At 44.1% G+C, this 17,955-nt stretch overlaps 1 protein-coding gene and 1 long non-coding RNA gene across 9 annotated transcripts in view; one reads left to right on the top strand and one right to left on the bottom strand.

Moving 5' to 3' along the window:
• Window positions 1–1,352: 1,352 nt before the first annotated feature.
• On the bottom strand, window positions 1,353–17,031 carry LOC142601123 (uncharacterized). 2 transcript variants are annotated; one of them, XR_012834728.1, is made up of 3 exons: window positions 15,748–17,031; window positions 9,562–9,744; window positions 1,353–2,940 (listed from the first exon to the last, which is right to left on the bottom strand). It is a non-coding gene; the product is annotated as an uncharacterized LOC142601123 (long non-coding RNA). The 2 variants fall into 2 exon arrangements; XR_012834729.1 differs by lacking the exon at window positions 1,353–2,940 and adding an exon at window positions 7,887–9,292.
• A 452-nt stretch (window positions 17,032–17,483) lies between these two features.
• The window catches only part of CDC42BPA (CDC42 binding protein kinase alpha), a 190,481-nt gene continuing 190,009 nt past the window's right edge, over window positions 17,484–17,955 (top strand). For 5 of the 7 annotated variants that reach the window (XM_075749396.1, XM_075749395.1, XM_075749402.1 and 2 more), the window contains exon 1: window positions 17,485–17,909. The gene's annotated coding sequence lies outside the window, so the exon portion shown is untranslated. Of the gene's footprint in view, window positions 17,910–17,955 lie in introns of all 7 variants that reach the window. The other 2 variants (XM_075749397.1, XM_075749403.1) reach the window with 2 other exon arrangements.

The raw sequence follows: 17,955 nt of genomic DNA, 5'->3' as shown, positions 1-17,955 counted from the left end.
AATGTGCTGATCAAAGTTCTGCCCAAGACAGAGCAGCAGACACTGTGGATTATGTCGACTCAGTGAAGTCAGAGGTGACCATGGAGGATCTGCAAGCCCAGATCCTCTGCCCCTCGTCCTGCAGAATATGACGGTACAAGGGCTTGATGTAGAAAAGGGCTGGGATTTTATCTGCTCTGTAGCTCAAGAGGGTGGAAGGAAAATCTCACTTCACTGATAGCATAGCGGTTGAAAGCTACAGTTGAACAGATTGAACTCTGAGAGTCATAACCTCAGATATAACAGAGAAACTCACTTTCTAGGGTTCTAATATTGAGAGATCTTCTCACAAATGTGGACTCCACATGTGATAAATAACCCTGCTTTTAGATCTCCTGAAAAAGTTTAAGGGCATAGCAAATGGCATTTTTAAAGACGATTTTTGTGCTGATAGATGGTAGTGCTGACATTTTGCATTTATTATTTAAGATTGTTTTGCACTTGTAGAAACAGTGAGTGAGTGCATTTTGAAACTCTGATGGTAATTTGACATTCACAAATTTCTTGTCACCTGCCAAAGTCTGTTAAAATGTTAGAAGCAATTATTTTAATCTTCCTGAAAATTAATCATACTTTAAAACATCGGTTCTGGAAATAAATTCTAAATGTTAATACTGATAAATTACCGTTGCGAATGGATCATTATGTAGAGGAAACATTTAGTTTAATTGGAGTTGTTCCTGAGCTACTCTACATTCATTATATGCTGCAAGAAGCTGAAAGCAAGTTCTGTCCTTTGAAGAAAAAGCTACAGTCCCATCCTGGTTTTAGCCTGTATTGTCAAGGGAGTAAGGGAAATCAGATCAGACTAGGCGCCTTGCTTGGATGGCAGTTTTTAATCCAGCAGACAATTCCAACCAAACTGGACAGAGCATTCACAGAGATTTAAGTTTTGGCAAAAAGTGGGCCAAAATAAAGACTTTATTGGGGCTCTCCCATCATGAAAAAGAGACACTTCATGGGATACCACAGAATCTGCAAGAGACTGAGATTCGGTCTGCAAGGGATGAGGCCTCTTTGTGCAGCAGGACGGACATTCAGGAACATCTTTATGCAGCTGCTTCCCTGAAAGAGAAGCACATCATCCAAGGCTGCTAAAATACACCTGTTAAGTCATTTAACCTTTCCCTCCCTTGCAATACCTTGGTCCTGGCTCTATCCAAAGATAAACTAGACGCAAATAGGGCAAAAATGCTGGTATGCACCTTTTTTCAGCAACACTCTTTGGAGAAGTCCTGTGCTATGTTGGCAACAAAGATGTATATGAAAAAGAAAAGCTGTGTGAAGCTGACACATAACTGGAACATCCTTAGACTAGGAAGATCTATTATGGACAGATCGTTCTTGCTGAAAACACAGTATAAAGTGAACTTAACACTCTGAAAGCCAAGCCTGGGACCTGTTTCACATCGGTTTGGAGCCTGTTTTTGTGTGACCTTGAGCATCCTCAGCACCTGTGTTGTTTGGGCTGGAGGGCTCCCAGACCACTTTGATGAGCCCAAAGCACCGTGCAGAATTAGGCCCCGTGACTCCTCTGTGCCCCGGCACATACCAGAATCTCTACATTTCTGAAGGAGTTCCCAGCAAGCCAGATGCAAAGACACACTAGAGAAGCCTTGTCTGAAAGGTTACACTTCTGCTGCACAGCATGCACTAGCCATATACGAAGACAGCACCCTGTTGGGTAACACCTCTAACATGGTCTCTGAAAGCCAACTTCTTCAGAGAAGACAAGGGTCTTAAAAAAATTACTCCCGTATCTTCCGCAGAAAAAGCATCAAGGGAGCTAGCTTCCAAATGCCAGGATCTCCTGGAAGTGCTGTTCATTTCTACAGAGGTCCTCATTTTTTCACTAACTCCAGCGGCACTGCTATGCTCCCATGTGTTGCACGCAGCGTAGCTCCTGTGCCTTTAAAAGACGGAACTGTCTCCATACAGTCCACTGACTCCTCACCATTCCTTACGGCCCGGATGGCCAACATGATGGGGCAGCGCTACTTCACCTGACCATTTCTTTGATGAGGAAGCTTTTCTGCTAGAAAGCTGGCCAACAACAGGGACTATTTCTACCCAGGCAGCCACACGGCCCCACAGTAAGAGCAGAGCTGGATTACATTCAAGTCCACGCATGGATGTGTCCCATCCCTGACGAAATGAACCAAGACCTTGAACTATTTCAAGCTACCACATAACCCTGACATGTTAACAACTTGGGCTGTTACTGAGCTGGGTTAGATTCACATCCATGGATGAAAGTAAAAGGTTTTGTGTTCCATTACTGGTGCCAAACATTCTGTTTTCTTACTTGGCTCCTTTCATTACCTTGTTTTTCAAAGCTGTTAGAAAGCACCCATTAGCACTTTGTTCTGTATAGCTAATCTAATAAAGGGACAAATGAAGTGGGAGGAGGGAGAAGGTGGGCAGGAATTATTACCCAAATTAGGTGTTAAGCTTTGGCTTCTGCCCCCACCTTGGGTGAGGGTTACAAGGATTAGAGTGGAGAGAGGGGAAGGAACTTCTGTTTCTAAAGCATGACTATGAAAATAGACACACTGGTAACTATGAACAAAATGGAAAAATAAATACAGTCCATGAAGTAACACCATCGGGAAAACAAATGTTCTCAAAGAAAAATTTCAGAAACTGCATAATTCTCTGCAGCATGAAGCACTGAGAGCCAAGGTCTGTTTTTTTGGAAAAGTTCCTTTGCATCTGGATCCCCATCAGACTTGGAAGATGGAGAAGTCTAGGAGGGCTGTGGTTTGGAGTGCGCCGGCATTCTCATTGCATATTGTTCCATTTTCTTTGTAATAATAGCAGAAGTTTCATGTCTGACATAGCAAGTCTCCCCTCTTCTGTCTCACCTGAGATGTTTCCCACCATTGTCCAGACACTGAGGAACTGTAACAAAGCAAAAGCAAAATCTGGGTGTCAATCTCAAAGTGAGACTCAAATCACACACGGCACACAGACTACTTTTGAAGATTTGCTGTAGCATCAGGCATTGCTTTGCCTCAAGCCCTGCTTTTGCAGTCGATGTGTGAGAAAGAGCTCGACATAGATAGCAGCAGAAACTGGGAAAAAAATCAGTATATACTAGCTCAACTCAACCCCTGAGCAGAAAATATTGTGGTGTATGGTGATGACTTCATGTTCCAAATGCTGACACAACAGCTGTTAGTTATGTCAGACCATTGTACCATGTAGCATTTGCCTAAGGACGGCGAAGCCAGTGCAGTGTATTTGTGTATAAAGCATTATAGAGCATCTCCCCTTTTATGCTTCATCTTAACTCTGGTGCTGGTAATGCTGCCGTACAGCTAGGAACACCTGCAGATTTCCGTAGTTTAAAAGTCATAGACAAACTGCATCTATCTTATGTGAATAAAGAATTCAAGCAAATTTCTCTTGTCACCTTTCCTCCTCTTCTGAGGAGGAGTTTCCATGAACTGAAGTCACGAGGCCTTTCTTGACACTGTCAGGAATAATCCCTGAACACAGTGGAAGGGTATTACAAAACCAAACAAAGTATATTTCAGTTACGAATTCCTGAGAACACCATCGCCCACAGACTGCAGAACAATTTTTGGGTTTAGGGAGTGATACATAATTTAAAAGTCATGCTCTTTGGGAATACAGGGAGAAAAATCTGCAGAGTTTATTGCCTTCCAGATTCTTAATTTTTTTCAGTCTGGTGGTAAAACAAATATTTTTATGCATTTGATGACATGTCCAGTGTATTTGGCAACATGCAAAATGCTTGCTATTTGGGTCAGACAAGTGTCCTCAAAAACAAGGCAATCCAACAAACCTTCCAAGATGGGCAGTGCCGGACTCCGTTCGCTTGGGTTCAGTGGAAGTGGCTGTTAAAGACAACCTGCAGCAAGCCCTAACTGCAGCCTCTGCGGGGAGCGGGGTCATCTGACTCAGCCTCCTCATCTTCTTCCCGACGGCTCAAGGTCAGACCCAGGAATCCACTGCCCTCCACGTGGGGCATGCGGAGAGGCGGCAATCTTCACCAGCTCCCTATCGCTGCCTCTTGGCCCCAGCCCCAGAACTGGCTGATACTCATTTGGCAATACACCCTGACTTCATGCCTCCCTGCTAGAAGTCACAGTAGAGAGACAGAAAAACGAATGGGCCATAAGAGCCAAACCTCTCTTCCCAAAACATAAGCCTGTGCATAAGAAGTGTTCCTGGTGCATTTGTATGAGCTTACTGCATGAATCGACTGAATGAACAGCTCTCTTTTCGGGCACGCAAGAGATGCATCTCCTACGTACCGCTCCTCCCCTCCAGGTACAGGTTATCATAGGCAAAAAGACAGATTTAGATCCTTGGTCCCCTCCCACCAAGCCCTACCCTCGTTCTCTGCTTCAGCCTCCCTGGTTGCTTCTTTGTGTCACTGGTAGCCTGAAATTAGAAGCTGTTGTCTTGCTTGGCTGGTAATTGTACCTCCTTTAAAGAGGAATCTCATTGTATGAAAGTTCAAGAACTGAAGAAAAGTTTATCCTGGTTAGCAAGTGTGTTATCTTCACCACACTGACTCAAGGCAGTTTAAAATTAATATGGCACATATATATGATGGAAACTCTCATATATATAGTGGAAACTCTCCGTAGGCTTGAAAAAGGTTTGAAAGCTGTATTTACAAAGCATTAGCTAGGCACTCTGTGAATACACTGTTTCTTTAAAATATAGCGGGTGGGATCCAAAGACCAGATACATTTACAGATACGAAGATAGAAGATGATAACTTTTGTTAAGATCTCAGACATGGAGATATAATTCTCACAAACTGGTGTTTGAATCAACTGTTTTATCTCGCCAACGTAACCTTACATTGCACATTGTCCTCACCACTTGGGTAAAAGCAATTCTTCGAGTGACAAACCTGTAAAACCACTTAATAGCTGTGAGATCAGTATTGCATTGTCTTTTCCTTGCTTTATCACGTATATGTCACTCTACCAGCCTACTTGGATGACCAACTGTGTCATTTTAGGCGTGTACATTGTAAGATCCTAAGTGTACTTTTGAAGCTGTACTTAAGCAACAGCATACTAATGAGATATGAGGTGCAACCTGGGGAACAGCAGCTGTCAAAACCATCACAACCAAACAAGCTCAGCCCATTTTTCTTGGTGACAAAGACATAGGTGTTGAAATACATTCATATTTACATCAAATATTTATCAAATACTAGAATGCCTCAGTTTGCAGAATACGTAAGCAGCATTCAGCACATGATTTCTCTCACTGCCACTTTCGTACTGGCAGCCAGGCAACCCCCAACGTACAAACACTGTTTCTTTCCCTCTCCAACGCTCCACAGCTGCTGCATTTATGCAATTCGCTATATGGTATTTTTCATCCCAGTGGAAAGCGCCTCTGATCTCTCTCTCCAGAGGCAAGGCACAGCCCTAAGACCTCACAGATGTGCACACTGTGGTGGAGCCAAAAGAGTTTGGGAATCGGCAGGTGAGGATGGTGGGAGACCAGGAGCGTGGAACACCCTCCGCGTTCCACCCACTGGAGCACTCCCACCAAACCCAGGTCGGGCCGCCCCACGCAGCCTGCTGAGCACGGGAAGAAACATTTCTCTGCTGCGGTGCAAGCGTGGCCAATGTGCCCAAGAGGAAGCACTGTGGGACACGCTGATCAGTCCCTGCTGTATTCCTAAAAGGGATGCACTGAAGCTAAAGAAGCGGATGGGCTGAAATCTTGTCGTAATTATGTTAATAGCAGTATTGTCATTGTCTTCAGTGGAGCTAGGCTTTCTCCACAGGGAACCTGCCAGAAAATCCCAATATCCATTTATATTTTCCTGTTTCAGGATGAAAATTAGGTACAGCATGTATTTCACCCACTGGTGTACAGTTGTCACCGTGGAAACCCTGTTCAATAGAGTGTGAAAACTTTTACAGTATTGGATGGGTTCGTAGAGTGTTAAGCACCACTTTTTCCCCATTAACTTTATTACGGGTGCCATCATTCAAAAATTTGACTACCCACATGTGTACAAATAGCTGTAATTATACACATAGCTGCTATGTATGTCTCCTGAAACAAATCCTGTACTGTATTTCTCAATTCAATTCCACTCTTCAAACATACCATGATGATCTAACAAGAACTTCTATATTTTTCCAAGCATATACTAATTACGTTTTCCATTGCAACATCCTATAAGCAGATACTGCCCCATTTTGGAAATGGGGAAAGCAGGGTACACAGGAGTCACAGACCTTGTCAAAACCACGCAGCCAAGTCCTGGCAGATTCGGGAATGGAATCCATGAGTCCTGACTCTTTAGTTCCCCTGCTCTGATCACCAGACAACACTCCCTTCCTCTGAAATAGGCTATTTTGATTGAAAACAGATGGTGTACATTTTTGGCACAGTGTTTGAACTATATTAAAATGCTCTGAATGAATATGGGCTTATATCATACCTAGATATGTATACATGTATATACATGCATACTACATCTATGCATGCAGAAATAGGTATGAGTTAAGGACATATTAATTTACATATATCGTATGCAAATGTAATGGATATGCTGAAAGATACTTAAGTGCAGTTGGACAGCTGACATACCTAAACACGTAAGCTGTATTCTTCGGTGGTATTGTAATTACACACTATGTATTCTTCTCTCTCTCTAAGCAACAGACTTCACATTGTTGATGGAGCATACACTTTGATGTAGTGCATGTATTAATGGTTTTTATCATTTCACGAGAAATTTTAGTGTAGTTTCAGTAAGGGATGAATCACATCCTTTTTCATTAACTCCAGGACCAATCTCCATCCTAGCTGAACAATGCACTTAGCGGACACCGCCTGCATTTGTAGTGGGTTTTTTCTGCAACTGAATTGTTATGTCTTATCTTTTGAATTTGCTCTTTCTGTCATAAGATTTGCCCCTCCATTAAGTCTTCTCTAAACAGTTTGTTTCCAGCTAAGGACTGGCAAATCCTGTCTTGGACTCACTGTCTGTCAGGATTAAGCTCTTCCCACACATCATACCCTGGAGGAGATGACAAGTGCCAGTTTTTAATTACCCAATTCTTTGCCTGGTCACCCGCAACCTTGGGTCAGATAAAGATGGTCTGTCATATCAGCCGGCAAAGAGCTCAGGAGATCTTTCTCATGGTTGGAAATCACCAGAATGGGCTTGCATCCCTTGCTGTCTCCTGTGCATCCCCAGCAAAGATGGGAGGGTGAGCCTTGAAAGCTACTCACACGGGATACAGCGTAGTCACAACTCTCTTTCCACAAACCCCTTTTCCACAACCCCTTCCCATTGAGTGTATTTCCATTTCTTTTATTGGTCAACTGGATTTTCCCCTTCACTTACCGCAAAAGAGGTAAGGCAATAAGCCTTCAAATCCACAGTTATACAGGGGGAGCTGAAAACAGCTCATTCCCCACGGGTGCTAATCCTTTGTCTGCACGTTGGCCCCAGCTACCTTCTACACACAGAAAGTGAGCCAGAATTGGGGGCGAGATTAGAATTTGGGAATTCTATCTTTGCAGAAAGGGGAGCCTGAGCAAAAAATAGTTATTTTGGTCTGTGCTAATTCCTGCTGGACTGACCCATGAGTGAGCAATAGAAAAAAGGAAATATCGCTGATATTCACTGCTCTTCAGTCTTTTTTGGTTCTAAATCTGCAGAACTCAGGAATCAGGAAATGCCTGCAGAAAGGTTTTGAAGAGGTCACAGAGACAGAAGTATGCTACAGTGCCGCTCTATCTATGGATAAACAAAATATGGCTGCTTATTATAAAGAAAAAAGAGTTTATTCTCTTTTGAAACTGTAGCTCAAAATCCACAAAAAGTAACACTGGCATTTTCTGGTTTCACAAACAATACTGTAATGCAATATTAAGATCTCCACAATTGTGCTTACAACATCCACTAGCAGCTCTTAATCAGGAGAGTACCTTACCTCAGCTCTTATCTTGCATAGGGTGGATTAGCATGTTTAGATTTTCCTGTCTGTTTGTTATGCTACAAAACTAATATTCTGGCACAATCTATTCTTAGTAAAGATTTTTAATGCTAATTTCCTCTGTATCAAAAGATACAGTAAACATATGTACTCAGGATAGCTCTCTTGCAATTCAATACACTAAGTTACTTTGCTCTAACTTTGCAACGCATAATATAAATTTCCAAGTAGAAAAAGTGTTAAAAGAAAAGTCTGTTCTTGCAAACTATTACGTGGCAACCAGGCCTCTCTCATATCAATAAAAAGCTCTGCACAGCGACACACTTGCCCTTTCTCTAGCCACTTTCTGCCAGGTAGGAGTCAGAGAACGCAAAACAGCCTTAAATCTCCATATCTGATTAGAGGAAATTCTCCCAGTGCAGGCTAGGCAGAGACTGCCAAAGGCTTTGTTCCAGTTCCCTTTTAATAAGCCATTGCAAAGGGGTCTGAGTTAATTTTTCAGGCTGCGGTATGGCATGAAGGTAACAGCCTGGACAAAATCTGCTGGATTCACCTCCTACAGCAGGCCAGTGCTGGGAGGATGATGAGGCTGCTTGAAGGCAACACAGCCTGAGCCGTTCTGGGCTGCTGGTTGCGTGCAGCGCTGGATCTTATTCCAGCTGGTTTCTGTGGGATTCAGACTACACTCTTGCCCTTTAAAGTGCAAGTGGATTCTCTGCTAGTAAGGTACTTGAGGTTTTTCACGAATACCAAATAATCCAGAGACTAAAGAAAAATCGTAAGAAGGAGAACGTAACATGAAATATATACCCAATGCAGCAGCCTGTTTTCTCTACAGCACTTTTCCCCTTCCGTGATGTTCTGAAGAGTTTTTTCATGTTCCCTCATTATCTCCCTGTCTTTACGAGTCAGAACAGATACCCTATGATAAGCATGCAGAGGAAACTAAGCCCCAGAACAACTCTGTGATTAGCCTGAGACTACTTGGTGAACTGGCTGGAGATGGGAAGACTGCCCAGCTCTCTCAGTAATCCACCCTTGGACCCAATTCAGCAGAGCACTTAGGTACTTGTTTAACTTAAACAAGATACAGTGCTTTACTGTGAATCATAGACCTTTTTATTATTATCACTTTTACTGCAGGGTGAGGGAATTAAATCCTAGGAAAGGCCTTGAAGCAAACGGGAGCAATAAATTCAGCATCCTGAGGCTCTGCGCCCCAGGTCTGTCACGAGTCCCCGACCAGAGGGAGGATGAGGTTCAGACACGATGGCCCAGCTCATTTCCTCCTCCTGTGGGAGACAGCAGTGAGATTAGCAACTGTAGGATTGCTGCTGTGTAGAACTACGCTAGTCATAGCTGGAAGATAATTATACATCCACTAGCCACCTTCCTCATTATTCGGTCAAGTGAGAAAATCTTCACTTTGTTGGAAAAGCCAAAAGAACAGCTAATAACTGCTGACGTCTTTTTTTGAGAACGCACAACTATGGCTATCACTCTTTGTTGTAAAAATATAGATCTTTTCTTTATAATATCTTCAAAAACCTTTTTTCATTACCTGTATGGAAACTCAGTTTTCACAACCTCTGAAATGAAACCCTCCTCTTCAGGAGAGAGACAAGAAATCAGTCACAGCGAACACTGGACTCTATGTAATGAACATAGCTGGACCTTGCTTCCTCCTGATGCACCACACATAGAAATTGTCAGTCTTCTGGACAAACTGGGCTGGTCTCCATGTCTGGGGAAGAAAAGGTTTGAGATATAGCTGTATTATGATTAATGTTTCTATGGCAGATAAATACATTACTTGACTAAAGTTATACAAACATTCCACCTCACATGATGATTTTAATTCATTTACTGTGTGCTTTGGCATAGATTGGGGATGTTAAAGGGGAGGCAGCAGCATCTCTGCAGTTGAGGCTGAAGCTAGCTTCCGTTATAGCACCCTATTTCCATCCCTTCATCATAACTTTGGCGTGGAAAGCTGCTTAAGTCTGAAGCTTGCCAGGTGTATTTTAGTCACTTTTGCAAAAACTGAGGAAAACCAGCCAAATGACTTTCAAGTTATGGGTTGTTTAAACTTACTCTGATTGGAAATATTTACTTTTAATTAGTATTTTTAGTCCTTGTCTTTGGTTTGATTGATTGAGGTGAATTAATGCAGTCCATAGCAACACTCCAGCCTTAAGAAAATCTCACTGTAACTTAAACTTTTCCGCAGCTGAATGACTGTGACTGTAGAGCAATGTCCTCTTCCTGACCCACGTGTGCCCCATTAGGAGAGGTCATTGTCCTTGACCCCCTCTCTGATGCTTGTCTTTGCCCATCTGCTGGAGACTGTCCAGCAGTCTTGGAAGGACTAAGTGAGCCCCAATTTATTTCAGCCAAAGTGAATTGGGTTACTTGAAACAATTACATGGTGATTCATTGCTAACCTCGCTCTCTTGCACTGATGCAGGTAGGGAATACTCACGCTGGCAGATCTGCTCTCACTTCTGTAGGAAAGGTTACCTTTACCAAGGGAGCACTATTAACAAAATGAAGCTGTAGCACTGGCCAGCAGCTCCTTCCACACGTACAATTATTTCCAGTGCACAGGCCTTGCTATTGTGAGGGTCCAAGCCAGTGTTAGGTTCACACTTTTGATTAAACTAGTATAAATATTTGTCTTTCTCTACCTCAAAAAATATTTGGAATCACACTTCTAACCTTTCCATATAATTAAATCCTCTTAATTTGTTTACAGTTTACAAAGAAAAACGGTCCACATTATGTGAAGATATAAACCACTTTCATTATTCATAAATCTGAGTCCAAATAGTTTTGTTTGTTTCAGAAGGAATTATGAGTTCACTTATGTTCTTGCTGAGATCAGGGAGACTTTTTTGGCATTGGCTTGAGTGGGATCACGACTGAACACCACATAACATTTTGAAATCATCTTCCATTGCCCACTTCAAGATTTTCTTCTCTTTGGGAGGTGACCTAAAGTTACCTGCTGAGTGGCAAGAGGTCTTTATTTACAACAAATGCTTTCCACAAGTCTCTCAGGTTTTACCAAGCACTTCATTTTTCTATTAGTTTTCACCGCAGAAGGACTCAACCCACAAAATGTAGCACTGGCAAATATAAAGGTGCTGGTTTCTAGACATTGTTAGCTGCATTATTGCCATTCACCTGCTTAAAATGTGACGACTGATTGCAAATTTAATCCATGAAGAGAGAGATGGGGCTTGCTGCCTCCCTATCAAAATAAAATTTAGCAAACAAACTAAAAATGCTAATTGTTGATAAGCCACAGTATTGTGATTTCAATATGCAGACCATGATGGAGGTGTCTCTTTACATTAAGTGTCCTATCTCTGATTAAAACACTGACTTCTGCCTGAATTGCCACTGTCATCATTGTCTGTATCTATTTTCTCAATGGAATACATCCTTTAGAGCCTTGTTGCTGTTTTGCAATTTTTAAGTTAAAAATAAATAACACATAAAATAGAGGTACCGCTGTTTTCAATATATCAATGTTCTTTCAATTAAAATTCAAATAAACCAAAATACTACTTTAAAACAAAAACTGCATTGGTCAGACTTCTAATCTGAAAACTCCACAACCTGGGGGAAATCGAGATCAGTGTGTGATCTCTCGCACTCCCTTTTGTAATGAGCTGGGCACTCTGAGCCCTTCTCTGGCATAAAGCTAACCCAGCTCAATCCACTCTGGCTCATATTCCAAATTATGCTTCTTGCTAGGCTTGTTTTCATCTAACTGCAGAATTTGCTGGGTTTTACAAATAAAGGCGTTTTTTCCCCCTCTCTCTCTTCAAAAGCTTCCTTCTCTTGCCAAACTCCCTGCCCTTGGCTTCCCCTTTCTAAATCTAAATCTTCCCATATGATCTCCAAATTAATCATCACTCTCCCTCCCTCTCTCCTCTCTATCCCATTTTCCTCACTTCATCCCATTTCCTTCCCCCATCAAAGATCTTTTAGTCACAAGTTTCCTCATTCCTCATCTCTTCCATCATTGTTACTTATATGACAGTAGCAGCTCGTTGCATTTTTTTTTTTAAATTGCTTTAACAGTTAGGTCCTCATTGCATTCATCTCTAAGTATACTCTTTTAAAAAAAGTCCATAATACAGTATTGAGTCTTCACCAGAAGAGGTACTAGTTTTAGAGGAACAGATATCAAAAGCCTTGGTTATGATCAGTAGAAACTGTGAAACATTGCGAGTAGGCTTAGAAGTAGCTCTCATGATGAGTTATTGTACTTGTAAGATCAGCAACGCTAGTTTTGTACCGGCATCAGCCAAATGATGTACACGTAACCACTTTTATTTTGATTCAATGGATTTCTTCTTTCTTTTCTGTGGTGGTGGCAGAAATTTGCATCCATCCAATTTCACAAACAAATACGTGGTCTTCCTGAGAACTCTTCAGTTTGAAAAGCCACTTGACCTGAGGAAGAGTTCTACCTCATTAAATAGCTACATTAAAGGGACTGAAGTATCTGGAGGATGGATGCTTGCGAAGGTGGCATAACATGGGTAATGGATTCAGGAGACAGTGGACGAAAACTTCAGTGTAGATAGAGGAATCCACAGGAGAGAACTGGACTATGGAGGAACTAAAGGCTTGAAAAGTTGCAGACATTATAGACTACAAAAACGCAAGAGAAAAGAAAATAAAAGAACAGTCTTAGATTGAACAGTCTTAGATTTATGTTGCTGAAGAAAGGAAAGTAAAAAGAATCTCAGATTGCTACGCAGATGCTAATTAAGCTTTACAGCATCCCTAGGAGCTTTGGCAGGCTTGGTCCCACTTTTACAAGAAAAAATGACATATCAGGAGATGAAACAGCATTGTCAGAGTGCAAACAGGGTCCTGTTTGGAGGCCAGCATGAGATGTGATTTTGCTAAATTCCTAGTTTGCATCAGAAAAGCAGGATTCAAAATAATAGCAATTTCACGCAGTTATAACTGTAATTTCATTGCTTTCTCTTCTCTTTAAACAGAGAGGCTGTCTTGTTTCTATTCAGAGCACAGCACCACTGGACACTTCAGCAGGGCCAAAAGCACTTTATGTCTTCACAGAAAATTGTACCGTGGTGGTGGCCACGTTCTCATTAGTTTTAAATGAAGACTAAAAACCAGGGGAGTGAGGCTGATACAGAACCAGTGAAGTGAGATCAGTATGATGCAATTTGTCTCTGAGGTAAAATTAGTCAGTTTGGCCATTCACAGAAAATCGTTAAGGCTATAAATAAGACTCCAAAGACCAATAAAAGAAGCACAAAGGAAAAGAAAGATAATTCCGTATCTACAATATGTATATATGCATACACATTTATGATCATTGTTTTGGGATTAGGTAAATAATAAGCATCAGTTTTGCCAGGTACCATTTAACACTTGTACTCGGACTTGTCTGTAGACATCACAGGAGAAATAGGTCTTGGCAAGACAGTTAGAGACGAAAAACATAATAGACTTACAAGTCTTTGAAAACACTAAAGCATGTTATCAAATGCATTGTTATAGGTAGTGAGGCTAATTTAGTTCTGTGATAGTCATTAGTTTCAGTGAAGAGACCTCTCTGTCCACTGGGATTGTTTGCCCCAGTAGTAAGATTTATATGTGAAACTACAACGCTACAGATACTAGAACAAGTTTTGCTCACTTTACACATGCGAGTCTTCAGTGTCATCCTAGAGTGTAACCCATATGTGCTCTGCCTGTAGTTACCTGCAATCTTTTATAATAACCAAAGTTATTACTATAGTTCAGATGACAGCTGTAGGACCCCTTCCAAATGGTACCATCACGTGTCTAAACAGACGTCCTCTACATTGAATGCCAGCACTGGTTTTGCATAGTACTGCCCAAATTTTCCTCAGGAGATGAACTGCTATGTCAGTAAAAACAATGTACGTCTATAAAGTGAAGTTCTGGAGAACAGAAAAGCCTGAATGCAAAATTTTGTCAACACATAAAGGCCACTCTTGAGTACTTGTCACTAAGCATGTAACAAATCTACCAGTTGCAAGCATTTATTCATCTGTAGGCGAAGCGTATGGGAACTCTCTCGACCTGGGTCTCAGTCTCTTCTCCCAAGTAACAAATGACAGGATGAGAGGAAATGGCCTCAAGTTGTTCCAGGGGAGGTTTAGATTGGATATTAGGAAAAATTTCTTCACCGAAAGGGTTATCAAGCACTGGAACAGGCTGCCCAGGGAAGTGGTGAAGTCACCATCCTGGGAGGTATTTAAAAGACATATAGATCTGGTGCTTAGGGACATGGTTTCGTGGTGGACTTGGCAGTGCTAGGTTAACGGTTGGACTTGATGGTCTTAAAGGTCTTTTCCAACCTAAATGATTCTATGACTTTAGAAATGGTTTGCATGCCAAAACCAGCTATCTGCAACATTTCACCCAAAACAAATCTCATGTCCCTGGAGAGAAAAGGCTGTTTACTCTATTATACTAACATTAAGTATTGCAACACTCAACATACACATTGTTAATACATAAACTCTCTTTTTTCAACCGTATCCTCCTCGTTCCCCACTATTCCCTGTGTTGCTATCAGCTTGCTTAATTTATTGTAAGATATAAATTCCTTATTATCATTAGTTACTTTTTAGGTACCGTAAACATTTGTAAAGCTAAGCAATAAGAAGCAAATATTATTGTGATATTATTAAAATAAGACCAGGGTGAAACTAACACATGATAATTAGAAAAGATACTGGGGTATGTTTGCACAACTTGGGAGCATTTTTAGGATATGGTCTATCTTAGTGATAGAACATACAAGAGGGAAGGAATTTCTGAGTGTTACACTAAGTTCTTCTGTTGATTTTCTAAATATTCTGGACCAAAGTATCTCTTGCATTCTTTCTTATAAAACAGAGAAAATATTTTTCCATCCCATGGGGGTATTGTGAGAATTACTCATCTGGTACATAGATAATTCCCAGCAAATAAAAATACCACTAGTCATTGTTGGTATTACCTGTTCCTCACAGGATGGCTGACTACAGCCCAGCGGGCGCATCACCAGTTGTCGTGGGGACCACCTATATAGTTTTGGACAGGCTATCAAATGAGTAGAGAACATGTAATTCCTGTCTTTTGTGTTCAATTGCAGCTTACGTAGCTCGATTTCAATAGAAAAATGTGTTGTGCACCTCTCGGACCCTCACTCGAGCTGAAGACATGCTGAAAAGAACTGGCTTGATGTGCAACTTCACTCAAGTGGTGCTGACAGAAACAGGGGTTTGGCTTCAAAACCAGAAATATAGGGAAAGTGAATGCCTTTGTTAGGTATCCTTCCTTGTTTGCAAACACTTGGTCTGTGATTAAAACAAGGAAAGACTTTATTATCGGCAGAGGAAAACGCAGTAACATAAGTAAATAAGTGAAATATCCGCACCCATTGTATCTCTGGCAGTAGTTCTTTAGTTCACTTCCTTACCAAGTGGTGCCAAAGACCAAGGAGTTAACATCCCTTTAACTCTTTGTCTTCTCCCTTTTCCCTCTGCAAGGCTATCACTGGTTAATGCATGTTCAGGATGAACTTGGCTGACGTGTCTCCAAGCCCTATAGGAAGTGCTATCTGATCTGGTCCACCTACCCCGGCAATAGCAATTTATTTTTATTGCCGTCATCAGGCGTCCCCCACCCCCAGCTTCAATCCTGATTTCCACAAGTTCAGCGGAGAGCCAGCAGGAAATACCTTACTCCCGCTGTAAAACCGCCTGTGTGCCACAGCTTCGCAGCAGGCTCCTACCGTGGAGGCACCGCGGTGACTCGTTCAACGAAGGCTTTACTAGACGAGGACCAGCAGCACCCCAGATCCTTGCACAGGGCTCATGTCATACCAAGGGTGTACCCCAGTATGGGAAGGGAACCCTTCCCATAGTTTAATCCTATCTTCTACCATCACAAGCTCACTTAAATTTTTAGTAACAAAGTTTCTTGGAGAGTTTCTGTGTAAAAAGCTTTTAGAATTAGAGTCTCTGCACATTTTTTCTTCATTCACCAAGAGTTGGCAGGAGAATTTCTTCCTTCGAAAAGCCAGAGCTGGTGGATCCCCTTCCCATGCTCACCACAGCAAGCAGACTCTTCCCTGCCTCACAGCCCATCTGTTCTGCCTTTTCGTTCGCACAAGGCGGGAGTCACTGTCCTCTAGCTTTGCACCAGTGAGTTTACATATCGTTGAATGACTCTGAGCAAACACGTGAGATTTTCATTTAATCATATTGTGCATTCCATCTTCATGGGTGTATAAGGCTGTGGATGTTTTGTATCAGCTGGTAAAAAGGCCAGTTTAAAAAAAATCAAACATAATATATAGATGCTTGTTACGGCAAAACCCAGCTGAGGGTCTTCTGTTATCAAAGCGAGGGAGCAGATGCCTGAGCCATTTCCCTCCCTGGAGCTCCAGCAGACAGAGGACTCGGCGGGCTTTCAGAGCACGCTGAACTTCACCTATGGCTGGCAACCCTCCGGGGCTGCACTGCCTTCCTCACACTTCACCCGACTTCTGAGGAAGGACGAGCTGGAGTCACAGGTTGACTTAGAGATGACATTAGCCTGAGCGCAACACCGCATCCTTTACACCCTTCGAGAGGAGAACCACCACCATGCGCTGACAGGCGGCTGCCATTTTCCACCCCGGAGGCAGCCCCATCTCGGCGCTGAACAAGCCTGTTCCCCCGTGTGTGCTGGGGCAGCACGGCCGGCTCCTCTGGGAGGGAAGGCGCTTCGCAAGCGGGGCCGGAACCGCCATGAACCGCCACGTTTTCTGTCACGTTTTTAGCTGAGGCTAGACGAGGTCGGTGCTCGCACCCGGAGCTCGGTGCTAAAAGGTTCGGCAGAGCCAACTGTGGAGAAGAAAGACCAGGCAGGGCACTGCTTCCCCTGCCCGTCAGCCTTAATGAGGCTGTGTTTTTTAATGAAAGGCGTAATTGCCGGGGAGACGAGCCGGCAGGGCGGCTGAGGGGAACCGGGCCGGGGGCGGCCCGCGGCGGGGAAACGGCGGCTGCTGGGGAGCGAGGCGGGACGGCGGCGGCTCCGCGAGGCGAGGGGAAAAGGCTCCGGAGGGACCCCCAGCCGGGTCGGGGCAGCCTAGTCCGGCCGGGCGGCCACAGCCCGCGGGGCGTTGCGCTGCAGCGGCCTCTCCTCTCCCGCCCTCCCCTCCGCCTCGGTCCGCCCGTATCCCTGCATTCCCTGCTGCAGCACCCCCCTCCTCCCCTCAATCCCATCAGTAGCGGCGGCCCCGGGTTTGGCTCCCCGCGCTGCGGCGGTGCTCGGCGGAGGCTCCCCCCCGCCGCGGCCGCCATGTTGGGCTGCTGCAAGCTCGGCGGCGGCGGCGGCTGCTGTTGCGTGTGACCGCGGGAGGGAGGGAGGGAGGGAGGGAAAGAGGGAGCGGTGGGGGAGAGGAGGGCGCGGAAGCGGAGAGGAGGGAGGGAGGGAGGGAGGGCGCCGCCGTTACCCCTCCCCGCCGCCCCGCGCACGCACACACACCCCACACACGCACCGCGGGAGGATGCCCTTTGCCTGGGGGGGCGAAGCCGGGAGAGCATCTCACCGCCGGGAGTGAAGCCGCCGCCGGGACCTCCCGGCCCGCAGCGTGCGGCCGGAGCGGGGACGCCGGCGCTTTCTCTCCGCCCCAGGACGCGCACCCGGAGAAGGAGGAGCAGGAGGGCGCCGCCGCCGCAGCAGCCATGGGAAGGATTTGACAGGGCTCGGAGCGCTTCCCAGCCGCCCCGCGGCGGTGCCGGTGTGTAGGGGCGCGCGTCCCGCCCGCCGCCCCTTGGCGCAGCGGAGGAGAAAGGGGCGACGATGAAGACTTTAGTTTTTTTGAATCACTGAAAAGCCTTAAAAGGAGACTCGGTAAGGAGGAGGAGGAGGAGGAAGGGAAAGGCTGCCCGGGGCAGGA

The sequence above is a fragment of the Balearica regulorum genome, chromosome 3, assembly GCF_011004875.1.
Source record: "Balearica regulorum gibbericeps isolate bBalReg1 chromosome 3, bBalReg1.pri, whole genome shotgun sequence".
In the NCBI taxonomy this organism is placed as follows: Eukaryota; Metazoa; Chordata; class Aves; order Gruiformes; family Gruidae; genus Balearica; species Balearica regulorum.
Note: the sequence above shows the minus strand (reverse complement) of the source record. Positions and strands in the feature narration are given on the sequence as shown.